Source organism: Apostichopus japonicus, chromosome 18 (assembly GCF_037975245.1).
Source record: "Apostichopus japonicus isolate 1M-3 chromosome 18, ASM3797524v1, whole genome shotgun sequence".
Taxonomy (NCBI): Eukaryota; Metazoa; Echinodermata; class Holothuroidea; order Aspidochirotida; family Stichopodidae; genus Apostichopus; species Apostichopus japonicus.
In genome coordinates, this window is record NC_092578.1 from 6383710 (window position 1) to 6405381 (window position 21672).

Genomic DNA, 21672 nt, shown 5'->3' on the forward strand with positions numbered 1-21672 from the left:
CATTTTCATACTTTATGCCCTTCTGGCTTTCCATGCAATGATTGTCAGTGCATGGCTGGAGACACGGCTATTATATCTGCATGATGACTGAAGCACAGATGAAAGACTAAACTTTCTTTGAAAAATAGTTTGTTTTTTGGCACATTTCCCTTTTGAAAATATGTGGCGAAAAAAATGTGCATATCACCACAATTTTTAGATTAACAGTATTGTCCAACCATGTTGCCCAAGTTCAATTATCGAGAAACAAAAACACCGTTTGACGTAACAAGGAAAATGTGTCTCTGAAAAGCAGCACCAAGGTCGCAGGATATTTTTGGTTACAAGATTATCGCAGTCTATTTGCATTTAGATTAAAAACGAACATGGCAGAATTGAAGGGGTGAACTATTACTGGTCAAATGACACTTTTGGAATAAATTTAGCGATAGTTTTACGGTCCCTTATGTAAAGGAGAAGACCTTCGTATCACCGTCGAATGATGATAGGCCGTAGTTCGGTCGAGGGAGACTCTTTCTCTGCGATAAGTTTGCCAGTAATATCTGATAGGATCCGGCTTAAAGACCATCTCCGTGACAACAGGAAGGTTAATCGAACCCAAACCCTGCTAAATATTGTCATTAGAGACCTCCCCAGAGTTTTAACCGACAAACTGTCCCCGAACTTTAACATCTTATGAAATTTCGACAATGAAAGGTGAGAAAGTATTAAAAAAGGGTGTCTTACTGGGAGAACTTTGGAGGCTGACATATTTATCTGCTTTGTGATGAGGCATGAAATGGGGTAATTGGGGGGGGGGGAGTAGGGATGGGATAGGGATATATATAACAACAAGGTTAGTTGATGATGAGTCTTTTGAACTTCCGTTATCACTCAAAACAATGGACACTGATCCATTAGCCCTGTCACAATTTAATACAGGCCCAAATGCAGGAAATTTCTGTATGGTGGTGCATATACTGAAGATATGCGGACCATAGGCTAAACATCCATGCTGGGGATAATATTGGAGGGGGTCTATCGTTTTATATGTGACACAGGATGCTTTGAGATGGATGCAAAATGGTGCTATATTTTACAACCATAACAATTAAAGTCTAAATATGATGTCATCATGCAACATGTGCTTCCATTGGTGTTTTGTTTTTAATAATTTATTACAGCGCTTATTTTCTGTAATGAAGATGCGATCGGGTTTATTCAAATGCTGATCACATAAAGAATGTCAAGGTTGTACCTGTCTTTGAGAAAACCATAAATGATGAAATGCGTAAAACAAAACCTTATATGGCATTCGCTAGAGGTATAAATAAATATAACAATAATATACGTATGTATAATGTGATTCTTCTGAAAGTTCATTGTATCAAATTCATAAGAGGTTATATTGACGAATATTGCTCTCGTGGGGAGAGAGATCATGTGAAGTATGTATCAGCACAAATTGCAAGAGGAGTAGGCATCCTGTCAAAAATTAAAAGTTTACTCTACCTCAAATGCCGGCTATGAGGTTAATTTTAATATCTAAGCCTAATTTGACCTCACCTTTCCTATTGCTGTAGTTTCTAGTCAGGCACTACCCAAAGCTATTGTAAACAGACTGGGTATTCTTCAGAAGAGGGGCTAATAGATGCATTTTACATATGCTCTGCACCACGGGACAAAACCATTTCTTCTGTTTGCTTCCTTCGACTCAATTTGCATCACCTAATTCTTACTGTGAGTCTTGTTACATTTACTTTTCGTTGTGAACAAGCTGCTTCCAAGTTCCTTTTCCTCTTTTTACACGGTCAACAATTCTGTTCATAACAACCATACCAGACAATCTAGCCAACTTCATTTTGTTTTTCATTGATCAACTTAGATGCTTCTAAAAAGAAGTCTGAAATATCGATCTATTTTGATTTGCCTCAGAATTATCAGTTAAGTCTGTCAGTTGCATCCCCCCCGCCCCCCCCCCCCCTTTTGATGAAAGGCTTACTTAGACATTTATTAGTATAACGATGAAAGTTGTAGGTGGGTGGGAGGTAGGGTTGTGGCAGAAGGGTGTGGTAAGGGAGGGGATTTATACATTTCATTACAAATCTTGGGTATTACTTTCTCTGGGAGTGCTCTTGCTTTCAACTTAGCCCAACAGGGTTTTTAAGAGTACTTCCTTTCGCAACAATACTTATCATTTTATCCATTTTATACTTATCAAATTATCCGCCATTATGTTTACGGCATTTGGTTTCGATACAAATTTTGAAGCTCTGAGCATGACCTAATGATGTCATAATTGGTACCAATATCAACAATGTTTAACATTTTACTTTCAGAATAAGACAAGAAAATGTTACATGACTAGAGGAAGAGGCATGTTTTTATGAAAAATCATTGCTTAGTGAAATGTAGTTACATTTCACTAAGCAATGATTTTCATAAAAACTTGTTGCAACCACCAGCAGAACTGTTTTTAGTCCTACTGCCTCCCAAACTCAAATCTTTACTGGGGGTGCAAGTTGCACAGCTGGAATTAGTTTCTCTGGAGGAGCAAAAGATATTCTGGGGGAGGATAGGAGGAAAGAGAAGGGAATGGAGGGGGGGGGGGGCTCTCCTACTGATCCAGAAGTAACATCATACATTTTCCTACACTTACTGCCGTACCCAGGACTGGAACTGGAGGGTAGCCAAAACTTTTCGTGGGAAGACTTTTAAGGTGGTTAATTTCCACTGTGGGACACTAACTTAAAAGACAGATGTTGCAATCCCATTGCTGGTGATAGCATTCCATGAGCCTAACAGCATAGACAGCTTTACTGCTGTTTGATGTTCAAAAATGCCAGGAATTTCTACTTTCTTTTCTAGTCATCATTGCATTATAGCAGCGCTCTATTCAGTTCTTATCAACAATGCTTTCAATTGTCTGACGATGTCTCTGGTTCCCTTCCAAGACCACCACTCAATGCAAGTCAAAGGACCAGAATCCACTCCCCAACTTTTGGCTCTCTTGAATTGTGTGTATGTGTCCTTAGGCTCATTAAAGCACTTCTGTGTAGTGGCAATTCTGTAAAGGGTTTAAATAATGGCGGTCACAAACACAAACTTTGTGGCCACAAAATTGTTGGTGGTTTTTTTTCCTTTTCAATATTCAATTCCTTTTACTGTATTGCAGTAATTAAAGCTAACCTTTTTCAAAAATAATACCTGGAATTAATTTGCAGGAATCCTATAAAGGTAAATTTTGATCTTGAAATACTTTGTAGTATAAATACCTTCATATTAAACAAACTTTTGTGAGGATTCCTTTCGATATGCAAATTTATGAATTTCAGATATAGTTTTCAAAGAGAGAGAGAGAGATGAACAGAGCCTTTTTTGAAAGGAAAATATAGATGACCTTTGAACTTGAAATAGCGAACTCTTTCAGTCCAGTGACAGTTCATGAATGTCTCTGAATTAAAGATGAACGAAAAAGCCAATTTTTTTTTTGGTTAAATCGACAAGTTTAGGATTTTTTTGCAGCCTTTTCCAACATCAGAATGACTTCATTTTTCAGATATGTAAATATGAAACCAACTAGAATAAATTGGCAGTTTCATGTTAGACAATATTAGATGTATCAATAAAATGTCCATTGAAGTTTGAACATTACTGACCAATATTTGACTTTCTAGCATATTTGTGGGGGGGAGGGGTGGGGGAGGGGGAGGGAGGAGGGCAGGAAGAGAGCAGGCAACACTGATGACCTTTAAAATAAATGCATCTTGTAATCTGTCCTTGTATTGGATGGACACACTTTTCATTTGGAGTGGGACCAACCCTCTGGGAATAAGTGGTAAACACATTAGTGTCCATTTAAAAAGGAAATTTTCACGCTCCTGTAAGTTTGAAAGGAGACAGATATTTTATTGTCATGTCTGAAGAAAGTGCACTTCATGTTTGACCCTCAGATTTGGAAGGATATGAAGGATAAATATCAAATATTATCGGAATATGAAACAGACGAAGTTGAAGAAAAAGAAGAAGAAACCGACAAGTAACTGTAATCAGGGATCTTAGTATCTAGACATAACCAGCCAACTTGCTCTCAACTTTGGAATATCTTAATATATAACAAATAGAGAGTATATAATATTTTAATAACAGACACAGCGATTATTTATATATATCTATTTCTTCTAATATATTCATGAACTGTTGGTTGTAGTGAGTCTCGTAGGTGTGAGATCGACGTCGATACACACAAATTCTGGCTATCTATAGAGTGAAATAATACCACACATCCCTTAGGCAAAACATTGGTTTTGAATAATATCTGATGTACTGTTTTACTTATACTTCAAGCATTTGTTTTCAGTACAAAATAACGGAATCTTATCAAAGAATAATGCACCATTTCCATTTTCATTTTTGTTTGTCTTCATTTACAATTCTGCTCTGCCTATTCTGCATACTTCTGTTCCTCTGGACTGAATACAACCTCAGTATTTTTTACCATACTTTGCATGCTATGTTATTATTATTAATATATTTTTTAATCAGCTTTGGAATGGAAGGCATTTTTGCCAGAGTATGTTACAGAATGTTGAAATGTCAATTAAGTTCAGGGAAAATTGAAATTTTTGGGAAAACGTCAACAATTTTTAATGACTCCTCTGTGAACTTTTGGAATGACCTCCATGTGGAGAGGTTAACAGCCCATATAGAGTTAGTAACATTTCATAAAGCTTGCATTTGATAGTTACAGATCATCAATAACGTTCTGTGTTTGACAAATTCCTTTTGCAATAATTTGACTACAAAAGTTGAAATTGAATAAAATTGATTTATGACTTCAAGATCTTTATCCTAATCCCAAATTGAACTGTTTTACTCAAGAAAGAAAGGCAATTTTGTTAAGGAAATATTTTAAGGAAATGTTTACAAAAAGTTCTAACAAATTTGTTACTCAATTTTACTTTTGTTTCATTAGCGGTTATACTGGCATGAGAGCCCAAACAAGCATTGGTTTCAAATATCCATAAATTTCTTCACAAATTTCTTCATAAATTTCTTCTTTCTTTCTAAATTTCTCTTTCAAATTTCTTCAACATTTCCTTATTAAATTTCTTCAAATTTCTAACAACAAAAGTAGTACAGTTGAAAGTTCATTAAACTATCTTGCTCCCACATCAACCATCCCAATAACTCCTCAATACTGAAGATTGTCAAATTTGAACCATTAAATGTCCCACTGGAGAACTATACTCTAAAGGTGGCAAACTGTCTGCTCAAAGATTATTGGTGACCGTATTTGGTACTAAATATCTAGCATATTTCGGGTCAATACCGTTAGGCTAATGACCTGTGTTGCCACGGGGATATGTGATGGAGAACATTGGAGAGTACATTGCTGTATACAGTTAATATTCAGTATAGTTTGCAAAATTATGAGTAAACTGAAAATTGCTAAAGGAAACACAAATCAAAATTATATGCCAGTGATTGCAAAATCTACACTGCTTTTGATATGTAAAGTGGATTTATTATTTCCATGTATTGAATATTTCATGTATAGGATATTTGATGAAAATAACTCTGTACATGAAATATTTCATGTACTACATATTTCATGTATTGGCTATTTCATGTATGTACAGGATAATTCATGTGTAGGAATTATTTCGTATACAAGACCTATTACTTCTGCATTGCTTCTTCAATACCTAGCAGTGTTAGGAAACCTAACCATGGCACTCTCTCATAGTAAAAATTATTATTACGTTTATAGATGAAATATTACATACCCTTCTGAATTTTTAGTTTTCACCAATTGAATTTTGACCCATTGAGTATAATTAGTGACAAAAAACATTTTGTCACCCATATACATTGAAAACAACAAACAAGAAACAGGAAATATTCAACTTTTTCCATCACTATTTGAATTTTTTTTAAAAAGATCTGAACCATGATGGAGTTTTGATGCTGTTACATTGTGGGATTCTCGACAAAGTCAAGGCAGAAAAACAGCTCTTAGAATCAGCTGGTCAAACTTATTCCCATCCAGTCCCTCTAATCAACAAGTATATTTCACTCCAGTCACTTGAAATCTCTTAGCCAAAATTAATCGGCCTCATCCTGTCCCTCTCTGATTCATCAAAATATTGCTTGCATCCAAACAAATAACAGATGAAGAGGGGGAGGAAAAAAAGATGAAAAAACCTTGTAAAACTGAAGTAGTATCGAAAAAAAAACGAAAGAACATTCTTCTAACAACATGCCAAAGTTTTGCTTGGTCACACACTGTGAAGTATACTTGCCTGAAGCAACAAACAGCTTGTTTAGCATGGAGGAGATATGACAAAGATTTTTTAATTTAAATCCCAAACTATTTATCCAAAGAAATTGTCTTCTCTCTCATGGTTACAAGACGTTACAGGTCTGTTTCTCTAGAGAATGTGGAAATCAGGTGCATGATGGGAAGAGATTAGTAGTTTTCCCATTAACGTACCTACCGTTTTAATCACAGATTAGGTTCCGTAATGGGGATATGATGGGTTTCCTATTTTTGCTTGAGAGGCAGAACAAAAGTCAAGTCTTCTTTTTCAATCTAGTAGGATTCCTCCTAAAAATGCAAAATTATCCCCAAAAAAGTACAGCTTAGATTTTAAATGTCTGATATCGTTAAAAACGAAAGAAGGTGGGGGGCGGGCGCGGGAGGTTCCTGGTACAGAGACATATGTACATGTGTGAGAAAAGGAAGGATCCAGACAGTCAGGGTTTAAGGTCTATCACCTACACCAGGGGTTCCCTAACTAGGGTGAATGAACCACCAGGGGGTGCGTGAGTCCACCCCAGGGGTTTCGTGAGACGTTTCTGAAAGTCAAAACTAGAGTACTTTTTGTTGAACTAAAATCTGATATATCGTATAATTTAGTAATGTACAAAATGTACAAACGTCATACCTATCGACAAACTCTTTTCGCGTTCCATACGCATATGTTGCCATAGTAGATAAATAACTGAATTATGAAACAGACACAGGCCACATGACTTTGGTGAAGTTGGTGTAGGCATGACAGTACGTGTCGTGAAGATAAAGAGCTGAGAAAGTAACTGAAAGGTTGGCCAAAGTAAATATTATTATTTTGGAAATTCCAGATGACCTCCAGTTTGCCCGACACAAAGCAAAGTTAGCATAAATTCATGCTTGAAAATTGTTGTTGAGTGACAAAATGCAGTCACTAGCCTGTTTAAACATGATATACCAGTTCAAAATTACCCTATGAACTTGATCTTTTACAAAGCACTGTTATGCGTAATATAGTATAATAATGACTCAGATCGTGTCTCGAAAAGTTGGGGGTTCGTGGACAACTCTGACATCCACAGGGGGTTCGTGGGGGATAAAGTTAGGGATACCCTGACCTACACCTCTTTGCCATAGCATAAGTCTTTGCTCGCAGTTATTGGTTGAAACAGAGCCTTTATACAGGAACAGTCAGGCAACATCGTTACAGCAATCGTTAAATTGTCACCAATGGATTCAGTAAGTACTTAAGGTAGTAGTAATTAAGGTAGATAAAGAAATAAAGTTTAGGAAGAGTTTTACATTTGTAGAACCATATAAACGAGCAAAATAAAACGAAACAGTTGATGAAAGTCATAGTAGTGTATATTCAAACGTTTTCGAAGAAGAACCTCCTATATCTTTGAACATGGATAGTCAACATTAATACTACAACTTTCGTATGCACTATACATAAGTGACTATATTGTTATCTATTTCCTGACGAGGAAGATGGGAAATCTTCAAAAACGTTTGAATATACACTACTATGACTTTCATCAACTGTTTTGTTTTATTTTGCTCGTTTATATGGTTGTATAAAGAAATAACTTAAAGGTTTTCTTGCAATAAAAGTTTTTACATCGAATATGATGAAAACAATTGTTTTCATCAACGTTTAAATAAAGACTATTTCCGTCCACCTCACCTTCCCCACCTCTTCCCTCTGTTGCCACTGTAATCACAACTGATAAATATTCTTTTGAATTGCTATAAACTGTAATAACTTAAACCTAGCTGCGCTAATTACGGAATGAAATTTTGGCACAAAATTAATACTAATTTGTCGTAGACTGTTAGGAACACTTAGCTATCAGTCCCTGGTTGTATTTTCGACAAACATGACTTCCCCTCCTTTTGCTTTTGCCTCTGATCATACTCAATTGATCATACTCAATTTTTATGCTATCAAAATGTATCCTTGATATTAGGAATTACTAACCACTGTTGCTAAATCGAGAAACTCATAATTCCCTAAGGTCACATTTGTTTTGGAATAGACATCCAAGCGATGAAAAATGCTGATCACAAGATCAAGGATGCCACTTTGGTTTCATACTCATGTACTGACACTATATCCTTTTAAAAAATTTGTCCATTCTAAGCAATAAATATGTGGTCAAATGTTTACAAAAGTTTGAAACAAAATGCTGCGAAATTGGTGCGCTGAATTCATGCATTGATTGGTGGTTAAGATTATAACGTTAAGTAGTAGTACTTGTCAATATAGAAACTGTGCAGTTTGGCACAACCACTGTTCATGTAACTTATTATAGCCCATGCATGGCTCCCACAACCCCCCCCCCCATTCCCCTCCCTCCATGGTGTCTGGGGCCTTGCTTTCTGTGTAGAACAATAGATTAAACTTCATGAAGAATAATCTTCTGTTCAGCTATATAAAATACAATTCTTACCTTGGTCTATTAGGATTCAAGTACACAATTTGAATTTCACACGGTCTCTATACAAATAATTATCCAATAAAAGTCCACCAAAATAGGGTTAATTGAAAAAATACGTCCATGAAATTGTCCATCTTTCGTCTCTGACATTTCTCACATGCCACTTATCTGACAGTATTACGACCAGGCTTTCTGGGCAGAATGATCGTTATGGGCCGATCTTCTGGAACGATCACATCTTTTCCTCTGGTGCGAAAAAGCTACAAATGTCAGGGAGGCCGAGAGTAATGACAGCCGAAGACAACGGGCTACTGAGGGGGGTAGAGAGTGGTGTAATAGTGTGTTAGCATCGACTGGCTTAGGAACAGGCGTCAACAGTCTCCAATCTTGCAATCAAACTAAATTCAACAATTTCAAATTTGTGCAGACTTTGCTGATTTTCCAGTACATCACTGGAGAATTATCTATATACAAATTGGTGTTTGTTGTATATATTAGGTTTGTAGTGAGACCTAATGAGTACTCGTTCTCCTAGTACAGCAACATTTTACCGTAAGCCTGTACCGGTACTTTGCCTCGTGAATTTGTACTCCATGTACCAGTAGTCTGAGTACAAAACATGGAAACTTTTTAGAACTACATCTAGTAAAAAGATACGACTGCGAGAATAATTCCTTATACTTGTTCTCGAAGGAAATGGTACGCATCATTGTACCCATAATGCATCATAATCAGGCTTCTGTACTCACTCTGTAAGTATGCATATACAATTATAGAGGCAATCTATGTTTTTGAAAAGTGCTCAAAAAGTATGAAATACTTATCAAAAACTTATAAACTTAATAATGATAATTATACACTCGACAGTTTGATTGTTTGACAGACAACTATTTGCAAAGTGGTCGACGAAATATGTCACCTTAAAGGGAGTGACGACTTGTGCACAAACAAACGTCTCATGCCAGTAATCTGACCTAGTTTCTAATGAGGTGTAACAGAAGTGTTAGACACCACCATCGATCTCAGAAAATACACACACAGCTTGCTACCGTCAGTAAGTAGACACTAGTGTACAGTCAATACATGCAGCTACGGTCAATACCCACAACACAGTGTACATAGCAGTGATGGATATCTCAGGTCTAGATAAAAGATAACAAGGGTATAACGTTTCATTACTGTCTGCATTTTGTAGCGACAAGAAAAAAACTTCACTTGCAAGCAACGGAAAGTTAACTTTTTCAGAGGGCGGCACGCGGTTTGGGGCGAGTCTTCAATGCCTTTAAATCTCAAGAATATACAATGACATTGTTTTAGAGCAATCATGAGTGGTAGCCTATGTTGCAGAAGACCGATAAAAACACTGATTTTAAATTTGATACTATGTAGCTATAATGATCATCTTTGGGTCCTGTATGCCATAATTTCTCTAAAATATAATCTAAAATATAGTCTCTAAAATAGAAGGTGTGAAAATATCTTGTATTTCTTTAGCATAAATTATTATTGTACCCACAAACAAGGCGTGTGGATAATAAACAAGACCCATTAACGACAACTTCTCCTTTAGAGTACATCGATCTCGTTAAATATGAACATTATCTCTCTATATTCACTATCATTTCTCCATTTTATATAAATATGAAATAAATTGAACACAAATGTTGCTAATGCCACTTAACAGAATTTCTCAACTCGAAGGAGATCACACGTTTTCAGAATCGATTATTGAGGATTGATGTCTCTTTGAAACTTTTTTTTCCCCCGGAGTGTTCTGCATGACAATCGTGCAGTTCATTTTACCTTCACACATATGGTGGTTAATTAAAGTAATTACGATATTAAAAGCATTGTTACTAACGGGTGTAATTTGCAAAAGAGTGTTACATATAGGTATGAACCTATACTCACTCCCTACCTGTTCTTCATATGTTCCATTTCCCCACTATGTCTTTGATGATAACATTATTTGATATTTGTCGCTCTTGGAAAATTTGGACCAAATATGTTTTTTTAGACGGTATATGCAGGCATCATCCGTTCTGCCCTGCATCATCGCATAATTCATAGACAACATGGGGAAAAAAGAGCGGCTAACAAGTTTGAGGGGGGGAAGAAAAAAACGTCTTTGGAGGAAATGCTCCGGGGATAAATGATACTTAGTCAGCATCAGATCGTAACACGAACACGTCAACGCGAGCATAAATTGCTAGTAAGAGAGACGTTTGCGGAATATTAAAACCACGGAACACAAATTGCTGACAGCCGATGCTAGCTGTACAAAATGAACAATCTCAAATAACTGGGTAAGCCAAACTCCACATCCATTAGCCTTGTTTCGGTACTGAACTACATACGGCATTCAGCAGCCACTGTACTTTGAGGTGACATTTCAGCTGGGGATTCAAAAGCAAAACAATCCTGGCTGAGGTTGTACCTAAAGTACACAGGGGCTCAAGACAAGATGTAGAAACACAATCGTCCTTTCTGTACATAGTATTAGGAATTTGCAGGTGAATACACTTTCTTCTGACTAGAAGTGTGGGGGGGGGAGAGGGGGGAGGGAGGGAGATAACTGAAAAGATAAACAGTTTCAACTTGGATCATCAAAAGTTGACGTAACTTGAAAAGATAAAACTTGCGATACAAGCTGACATTTCGGGACGAGAGAGTAACAAGCCTTCCCAAAACTGAATGATTCATGAACTTAATTTACATATAGAATCTGGGCTATAATGGCATCATAATATTACATTGCTTTCTCTGATATTTTTGTACTAAAGATGGACTAAAAACTGCCATTACATTTCCCATCAGCATCTTGGTACATATTAAGGATCAAAACTTATTTTCATTTTGTTTTACATTTTAAAATCATCAACCACTCATAAAGTGGTGTAAAGTTCAACATTCCATACCAATGTAACACAGCATATCTTCATATCAAGTCAACAATTTGAGCAAACCAACAGGGTCTCACCCCAAAACGTAAGATGACAAAACTCTCTCTCCTATAAGATTCCTTCGAGGGAAGTTAGTTAATAAGTCAGGTGTTTTAAATGCATTAAATTAGTTTGATTCAATTCTCAGACATCTCGTATTGCTAATACACCATTATTAACCACAAGCCAATTATAAAACATGAAAAGTTTTAGTTAAATCATCTATAAATGAAATGACTTGACCTATTAAGTCATGCAAGCTATAACAAGCTAGACTGTTATCGGATTTTAGTATCTAATGCCAAAATCAACTCCAAAAAGCTACTTGCTTTTTGGGTATCCATTTTTATTTTGAAGCAATTTATTTGTTGCAATTCAGTTGCAATTTATTTAACTGACAAAGCAAACTGACTTTGCCTGTGATAAGGCATTGAAATGATCTACTTTCGACACAAAAACAAACAGCCAGAAAGAAATTGACAGAAGAAACTGGCAATTTGTCACCCGAGATCATGTTTTTTTTCAGGTAGTAATGTACTGCCATTCTATTAGTTAAGGCACTCTCAGACACTTGATAGCAAAGCTCAGGGGCCATGTTTGACCTTCAAACATCTGTTGCAACATTTTAATACACAAATGGATGTTACTTCTCTGTGTACCAGATCAGAGCATAAATTGCCACTGCAGATGACATCAGCAGCATCTGAAAACGCAACAAGTTTTTGGAGAGGGTCATTTATGCTCCTCTTAAGGTCATAACTTAATTGTAAGGTTGTCCCTTGGAGTTGGACAAATAGTTGGACAATCTCCATCCAGCAAACTTGAATCCTGAGATGCCCCAAAATTTGATTTAGTGCTCTAGAAGATGTGCAGTGACAAGAGGGCAACTCTTGCGACCCGGCTCTAGCCAAATCCCATCCAAGGAAAAGAAGCCAAAAGTTGGCCTGGTGAGATCCAGTGGTTGACAGGTCAACAGGGTCAGGACAGGAATGCAGTCAGGGACACATAGGGGTATAGGTGGGTGCCAGGGCTGGTATACTACTCAGCACACATCTTGGCGGATTATCCAATCTGGTTACCATTTGATTGAAAACAGAGTGCGCTAATGGGAAAAATCACCCTTGGCAATGAAAAATGGGCTCTATACTGACAGATTAATGGCAAATGCCAAACAAGAAGTAGTAGAAGAAGAAGTAGAAGTAGTAGTAGTAAGGGTTACTAAAGGTTACAGATAGTATTGCACATGTACAGAAGGATGGTATGTCAAGAATTAGCTCATAAATTGGCTGAAATTTATCCAAGTTGAAAGAAGAAGCATAATAGGAGGGAACCAGCATAATAGGGGAACCTGGACATATGTCACAAGCAATGTACTTTATATCAGACTGTTTGTTTTATTGCTTACAATGCATTGAAACAGGTACATATAGTGAGTGAGTAGTTGTCATGGGGAGAGGGCAGGATAGCAATGCTTGAATGTATTAATGAGAATAGTGCCACATATTCAGCGAACTTTGTTCAATTTTGGTACAACAAAGTCAGCTTTTATACGGAGGTATCATCATTAAATCACCTTGTAACCGTCCATTTAACAAATGTTTGTTTCTGTATGTTGAAAGATTTACATTTAAAACATTGATTCAAAAATGCCATTTGCCTAGTCGCATAATCTCAAACAAACCCCCCCGACCCCCCACCCCCACCTTTTTGTCAACAACCAGATAAAACAGTATGTGGAACCGGCGAGACATTCCTGATAACAAAAGATTTGAATACACTGCCTGCTACTAAGATGCTATTACTATAATATTTAATCCAATCAGCTTGGTCGGAATGACAAAGTGTACCGGTATATGAGTCTACTTCCCTCGCTCTTTACAGACGTCAGGCGTTTATCACGTGTGAATTAATATGCTCATGCACAGTGTTGATCTGATGTGTCCTGTCAATGACATGTAATGGGTTTGTGTAATTATACCTGTACCACCAATAACGAGGCTTAAGCACGAATGACAACACTTCAACATCGTCATCAACCATATAAAGTCGTATCTGGCATATATTGCTGCTATAGTCAACCATGGGCATATGCTATCTGGGTTTACACGATTATTCTAACAACATGCATGTCCTGTATAAAACTGAAATGGATTCCAATTTATTCAACAGTACAATCTCTGCTGCATTAAGAAGTTGCATCTTTATCTTTCTGTGGGGACAGGGGGTGGGGGGAGGGGAGGGGAGTGGTGTGTCTCTGAGCTGTGAGCAGTGCTGACCACAACTCATTACTTAAAGAGAGAGAATGTCCACCAAGCAATACTACTACATTAATGAGTAGGAGTATCAGTATCAGGATAGATACAAAATGTTTGCATTGGAATTAGCCTCCTTTTAAATCACCTTCATCACGTTTAACCACCATGCCAGTGTTTGAGAGGGCGAGTGGAGGCGGGGAGAATGGTTGTTAGGAGGGAAGAGGTCTAAGGCTGGAAAGGGAGGAAGAGGGTTGTGAGGCAAGTTGAGAGTGAGGAGGGAATTGGGGAGGATGGAGAGTACTATCTACTTCATCATTAGTATGATCCCTAAAGAAAAATTGCTAGTAGGTCATGACTAGGATTTGATGCAGTATAAAAGGGGGGGGGGGGTTGGAGGGCCCCTCGGGGGGTTTAGGAAAGGTTCTCAAGGGTGAAGGGAATGGAGAATAATACTTTTTACTTGAAAATTTTTACATGATTGCTACAAAGTATGGAATATGCATGTAATATGGGTGTACTAGGATTTCAGAATGGCCCTCGGTATGAATGAAAACATTCCAAATATTCCAAGTGCTCCTTTTTTCTATTATCGGTTAATATCAGAGGCATACATATATACAGCAGGTGCCTCGATTTCTGCACCAATTGTATTACATGGAAGTACGGGAAACAATTAGCGAACAACAGAACAGACTAAGCAAAGAACTGTAGTGTTGTGAATGGAACACCCGTCGTACAAGGTGCAATTTCCTTCCTTCTTGACCTACTTGAGTGTTTTATTACTAACACACCACAGTAGCGGCTTTACTATGTTAAAGAAACCAGTGATATCCCATGTACAACAAGCTTTTCATATTATCCCCTCCATTGAATCCCTATTGACTACAAGTGTTGTGTGTGATATATCTCACCTATAAACACATGGAGGTATAGTAGATGGAATTAATGCATATATAGAAATAAATGCATGTAAAACTGTTTGAAAATTGAAACTTAACTAAATTTTGTCAAAATGGATGCTGATTTCTTGCAATATATCCTGATAATCATATCTCGATTAGTGATATATAGTAGGATGGGGGAGGGGATTGAATCTGAGTTTCTTAATGGTGGTGGTTGTGAGAGGGGTGGGGAGGAGGGAGGGAGGTAGGGAAGCAGGTTTGGTAGTTAGTATGACTTACAGAAGAGTTACAACCGATGCCAGATGCAAAATGCAGCACTTTACGATAAAGTTCGTCTGAGTAGGTGACTTTTGCCTCTGTTATGAAGAGGATCGACAGAAAATAAATTCCACAACGAGACTGGCTAACATTTGGCTATGGCATTCGATGCCCCCCCCCCATTCAGAAAAATCGAGGAGAAATTTCACACGGTATCTAACATACATGACACTAACAAAAAACAGCTGCTAATATTTCAAGTTAACACATGAAAACAACCTTTTACAAGAAAAATGTGAGAATGCATATTTATCTTCTGTTGAGTGGATATTACTATATAATATTACACTCTGCTCAAATACTTGAGGGTCTTTGTGATTCTCAAAGTTTGATATCTTTGAAAAGACGAAAGCAATACAGACCCAAACTAAATTATTACAGTGTGTCCAAATGCGTTTCCATGAAATTCCTTCGCTGCTGGGTCGTTCTGTAAATATTCCTTGGCAAGACATTATACGGTCCAAGACTGCCAATGTACCTTTTTCCTCCCATTTAATTTTTTGTTCAACAATGCTCAAATCGATGCCACGGCCTACCTGATTTTCCAGTACTGTGTCTCTCCCCATCAGTGAAAATCATTTTGGGTATCCGTGCTAGTATTATTGAGTGGGCATGAAATGTTGGGAGCAGAAAAGTGCAAAGAGTATGTGCATCTGCATATATTTCAGAAAATAATCTTACATCAGATATATCTAATATCCCAATGGAACAGTACTATAAATCTTTCACAGCTATCCTACCCCCCCCCCTTCCCCTAGAGGTGTGAGCAACCTATAAGACAAGTGAAATTGTGATCCATCTGACTAAAAGATTGGCCCCTTCAAAATTTGGCAAGTAATGACACATTTTAAAGTTATATCATATCTTATCAACTTAATACTGACTTCATAGTCAGTATTAAGTTGATGAGATATGATGTAACTATAAAATGCATGTAAGAGTTACTTCAAATTATAGAGTTACCTCAAATTATATTATACCCAAACTGATGGGAAACTTTATGCTCTTAGCCTTTCCTTTCCTAAGAGCCTCCTAAAAACAGTTTAAATTTTTTTTTTAAATCATCCAGGTTTGGTAATGACAGGTCAAAGATCATCAGTCCAATGTTGCCTTCTAATTACCTCCCTCCCCTCTCTCCTAGCTCCACTCTGCCCCTCTCACTTCCCTCGCCCCTCTTAGCCATAGTCCCACTCTCCCCTAGCTCCAGCTCTCTCCATCTCCCTTTCTCCTCTATGCATCCCCTGACCTGAAATTCAACCACCAGTAGGAATCTGATAGAATTGTGGGTTCTGAGGCTGGGGTAGGTAGGGAGGAGAGGGGAGGGGAAGGGGAGGGGAAAGAGAGTAGCTTAGTACAGGCAGAGATATTACCAATGCATGCAAAATTGATGCTATCATGTGAAAGCTGAGAACATTCTATTAAAAGAGCAATAATTTTTTTGCACTATAAGTTTTATGTATCATTGAAGCAATCCTTCTTTCTAGTTCTTTTGTATTTCAACTAAAGCTGAGTTTCCTTGTTTTCTAATCTTGGGACCACCAATTGTAGCTAAAAGCCTTGTAATTGTTGTTTCAAGTATTAGTAATTGTTTCTCAAAGTTGTAAGAGTTTTTTGTTTAGGGAGCAGTAGCACATTCCAAAGTTAATGACCCACCCCCCAGAGATCACCCTCTTTGACAAAAGGGGCCAAAGTTTGTAATCCCTTTGACAGATGTGGGCATCCCATATTGCAGCAAAGTGATTTGTAGCATCCAAATGTGCACTGCCTCTATTAATATAAATGTGTGTGTGTGTTTGTGCCTGTTGTGTGTAAAGGTTACACTACGAAAACATATTAAATCGCTATATATACTTTAACCTATGACTTACTATATATATATATATATTCAGCTTATACATAGAACAGAACTGTCTGATAGACTGTGTGGGCGGGGAAGGGGGGGGTGAGGTGGGGGGTGGGGTGAGGGGGACATGTTGATTCCTTTTCCCAGTGGGGATTGAGGGGGACATGTTGATTCCTTTTCCCAGTGGGGATTGAGGGGGACATGTTGATTCCTTTTCCCAGGAAGCCATATAACCACAACAATAATAGGGACATGACAAACAACAAAGCTATATTATTCACTTTTACCTTCAGTTGTCTAGGCAGTTGTTGGGTACTATTGCAAGAATTGCAATTATTTCTTTGAAGTATCCAAGCCCCTGAGTAGTTGCAATACTCTTCACATTTTTCTTTCATGCTTTTGAAGTTTCTGACAATGGATTAGGATTGGTCAATGAGGAGAATGAAACATCTGCAGAAAGTATAGGCCTAGCTCAGGCTCTGTGTGCTCAGGCAGTTGTGGACATTTCTGATGGTGGGATACAGCTTGAATATTACAATATGTATTTGTAACATCAAATGTGCTGGAAAAGCATGGTAGCTACTTAAACAATACAGAGTGTAACATAGTTCACCAAAAACTATCAAAGCTAATTTAAAACTTCTCTGATATACATATCCTCAATGCAAATATTGAAAAATTACCGACTTGTTCATTACTAATAAGGCAAAATGTCTGGGCGAAGAAATATTTTTAAATGAAACAGAATCATAAGTACTAGCTAATCAATATGCATATTTATTCAAATCTAGCTAATCAATACGCACTTATTCAAATCTAGATAACCAATATGCATTTATTCAAATCTAGCTAATCAATATGCATTTATTCAAATCTAGGAGCGTATCTTAGTGCCATGGTACTCAATCTTTCTTGCTTGGTGACCCCAATCGCCACCTTCATCATCTCAAGCCTACCTTCCAGTGGTGGATGTCAGAGCCTGAGGAAGGGGTCTACACCGAGGCTCCTTTGAGAAACTATATGGGCAATTCCATGATGGAGGGGACATGGCCTAAAAATAAGAAGTGTCAGTTTTCAACCTGCTATCAGTCTAATGTTGTAGTATACATATCTAAGTTTGTGGAATAGGTAAGCAATTTTTCTCCAACACTCAAATTTTGAATACAGGCTCAATTAATCAAGGAGGATGAGAGCTCAAAATAATCCTGAAAATTCATCATACATTCCATTCCATCCTATATAATACTCATCAGATAGTATTTAGTAGTTTTATTATGTGTTACTATAGATACTCTTGTTGACTGTGTTATGACAGAAAAACATTTCAAAATTTCTTCATGACAACTTCAGAACAGACATTTTTCAGGCTTCAATCACTGATGTAACGTGAGTAACCGAAAAAATAACTTTTTCTCTATGTGACATTTCTGTAACAAGTGGAAATCTGATAACCATAATTTCGTTAGTACTCATAGTCCCAAGTGTGGAAACAAGATCACTAATGAGGAGAGACCCATCATGTGTGAGTGATAGATCACTGAAATCTGTAACGTGAGTAACCGTGTAACGTGAGTAACCAATGTGTAACGTGAGTAACCAAGCTAACACACTGATACAATGCAGGAAATGCCTATTATTGTCTTGTAAATAATTGCTCAATAAGAGAGGGCAGTGGGGGTTAGGGCTAGGGTTAGTACAACACCTGGAGAGTACTCTCCCATCACCCATGAAGAAGATTCAGCAAGAAGCTCGGAGGGTGGCCACTAGATGACAAGTTGCCTCCTCCTGCATATTTCAACCTGGAGCGCAAAGGGCTGGATCCACTTCCTTCAATTCTACCAAGGCCCTGATCCAAATACACTTCTCTGAGAACTACACATGTGTATCTCAAGATGAAATCCAGAGTGCCCACTGGAACCAATGACAGGTGAGCCTGTTCACAGTAGCAGCGTGGCACTCCGTTTCCCTCCATTCCAGTGTTGTTGCATCAGAGAGCATGGTCCACTCCAAGGATACAGTTATGGCATATGTGGACAAAGTTCTTGATGGCCTACCCCAAGCCTTGAAGTCTGTATCTGTCTGATCGGATGGTCCAGCTTCACAATTTAAGAACAGATTCCTCGCTGCTGCTATTATCCGCCTTCAAGAAAAGCACAATCTCAAGATGCTGTGGATAGGATTGGTGGAGCAGTGAAGCATCATGCATGGAGCTAAGTCAAATCTCGGAAGGCATTACCAATGCAAAAAAGCAACGTAACAGCAACCACTGGGATGCCCAAGGTGGACACCCATACTGATGCCGCAAGCTGCAATGGAGGCGAGAAATAGCGAACTCGGTCTGAAATCTGTATTTGAGAATGCCAAGCAAATCGTTGGAATGGCCAGTAAACATCACTTGCAGGTACAGAACAAGGATGTCTGCTCCTTCACCATTACAGATGATGGCAACAGTTCTGCTGAAAGGAATACCCCCTCGGGAGATGGGGGAGGCCACAGAAAAATGCAACCTGCTCAGGGAGTGGCAATGCTGGTATAGAACTCGGTATAGACTGGTATGCCGTTGAATACGAAGCGGTATTGTACCCCCCTTGTAATAGAAGCAAAGGGGGACTAGAACGACGTACAAGTGTCAGTGATGCAGCCAGCTGGGCCCAATTAAAAATGGCTAAACCCAAGGCACAAGATAGTCTATCTCAGGGAGAAACTCATCACCAAACTTGATGCACCAACCTTTGCCAATAACTGTGGGCACTTCAAATTTTCTGTCGCCTTTTGAAGACTGAACGAATCAGCTCTCTTCCAAAGCCGCTTCCAAACGTTACTCAATGTTCAATTGATATGTTAACAATTTCCTATTGGTTCATGGTTTTTGTTCAGTTGGCCTGTTACTTCCCCAGAGAGATTTAGTTCCCTTAGTAATATTCTGAGTAAATTCAAGTTTGACACACTGCTAGTCCTCAAATAAAACTTAGTTACAATGTTTAGAATTTGTTGCCGATTTGTGAAGATATGATTCATGCATTATCTTAAAAAGACATGGTATATATCTCATTTAGATTGTGATATTATTGAATTACACTGGAGAAGATGTTCAAAATGTCAATTCCACTGATATATGGGTGTTTCCTAGTCATTATCCAGCAGCAAGTTCCTCACGGACTCTGATTCCCTATGTATTGTATAGGTGGACAAACTGTAACGTGAGTAACCGTAACGTGAGTAACCGGTGAATGCCTCATTTTCACCAAGACAGGAAACCAGATATGATTTTAATTGTGTTCAGTATTTTTATCATCACCTAAGGTCCAAAAAGCATGTATCCATTTTCTTTAAATATATCCAGTATGAGGACACTTTTTGAGTGAAGTTAATTTTTGGCGTCGGGGTGATTTTCAAATGTAACGTGAGTAACCGACACTTTAATGTACCTATCTCCTACAAGAAACAAGATAATCAAATTGTGTTTTCGCCAATGTTGAGGTAAATTAGTTACCCTATCAATGCATAGAGAGCAGTCATTCAAATTAATGATTGGTGCAGCTATCAAACCATTTGTGAGCGAAAGTCTTCAAAAATGTAACGTGAGTAACCGTGGAATTGCCCATATGATTAAGGGTGCTAATATTGGTGCTTATTGGTGCAATGGTACATGTAATATTTTGTACCTTTCTAAGTCATTTACGTTCAAGATTTATCTCCTCTTTTTTGTCCCCTACAAATATTGGTCTGGATTTTTGGCAACCCCAACTTTGAATACCAGGGTCTTAGTGTAAACATTCGGAATAATACATCAGGCAATCTACCAAAGCTCAATGAAATCTTTCAGATATGGCACCAAATGCCCCAAAACAGCTGCCTCTAATTACATCTGTGTTAGCTAGATTGGTGTGCATATGTAAAGATGAGACAGGTAAGCTAATGAGAAAAGTATATGATTACATACATGTGGATATGATTGGATGATTGAAAGATTGAAATGATTTCATATGATTGATTGAAAAATATGTGGACGTGTGCAGCTAGGATTGAATAGAATTAATTATGCCATGACAACCAGCCTTAAATCTGCTATGACAAGCAATATTGGTCACAAAGAAACTAACTAATCAATCAGGATTTCATATCTCCATCCAATTAAAAAAAAATCTTTCAGTATCAATGATATCAAGATGCTATCTATCCAAATATCGCTTTACAAAAAGCTGATAAAAGCTTGAAGATCTAGTCCAGAGATATCAATTACAATAAGTGACATTCGACATAATTAAAAACTTAAGCAACATGTGCCCGTTCGTCAAGGTCGGCATCTCCATGCAACATGTCCCTATCTCGGTCAACGACCAGACCCGGTACCGTGTGTCGAAAAATGGATATTAGTCATTTTTGTTTGTTTTTCAATCTTCAAATCTGACAATATTTTTTCTTTAATGATTTTGAAATTAAACTTGAGTGTATAGTCATGCTCATAAACATCACTTTTTTTTTAATGGAATATTAGAAACGAACATTACCGAAAAATTTAAAAAGGATAAATGCGAAAACCATACTGATATTATTAACCATGACACAGCACCCCTGTGTAGTATCAATGATAATTGCTGTGTTCTGCACCGTTAAATATTATGTTACTCTGTAAAGATTCCATTTCAAATTCCATCCATTGATTAGTGGGACGGACCCCCATACAGGTAACAAAC

The 21672-nt window shown here is 37.7% G+C and overlaps 1 protein-coding gene and 1 long non-coding RNA gene across 7 annotated transcripts in view; one reads left to right on the forward strand and one right to left on the reverse strand.

The window, feature by feature from the left end:
* Positions 1-7992, forward strand: part of LOC139958752 (uncharacterized) — a 97354-nt gene extending 89362 nt beyond the window's left edge. The window contains exon 3 of the long non-coding RNA XR_011789854.1: positions 3933-7992. This is a non-coding gene — a long non-coding RNA (uncharacterized lncRNA). The remainder of the gene's footprint in view (positions 1-3932) is intronic.
* LOC139958745 (RNA-binding motif, single-stranded-interacting protein 1-like) overlaps positions 1-21672 on the reverse strand; it is a 263437-nt gene that overhangs the window by 78720 nt on the left and 163045 nt on the right. The gene's annotated exons all lie outside the window — the stretch shown is intronic.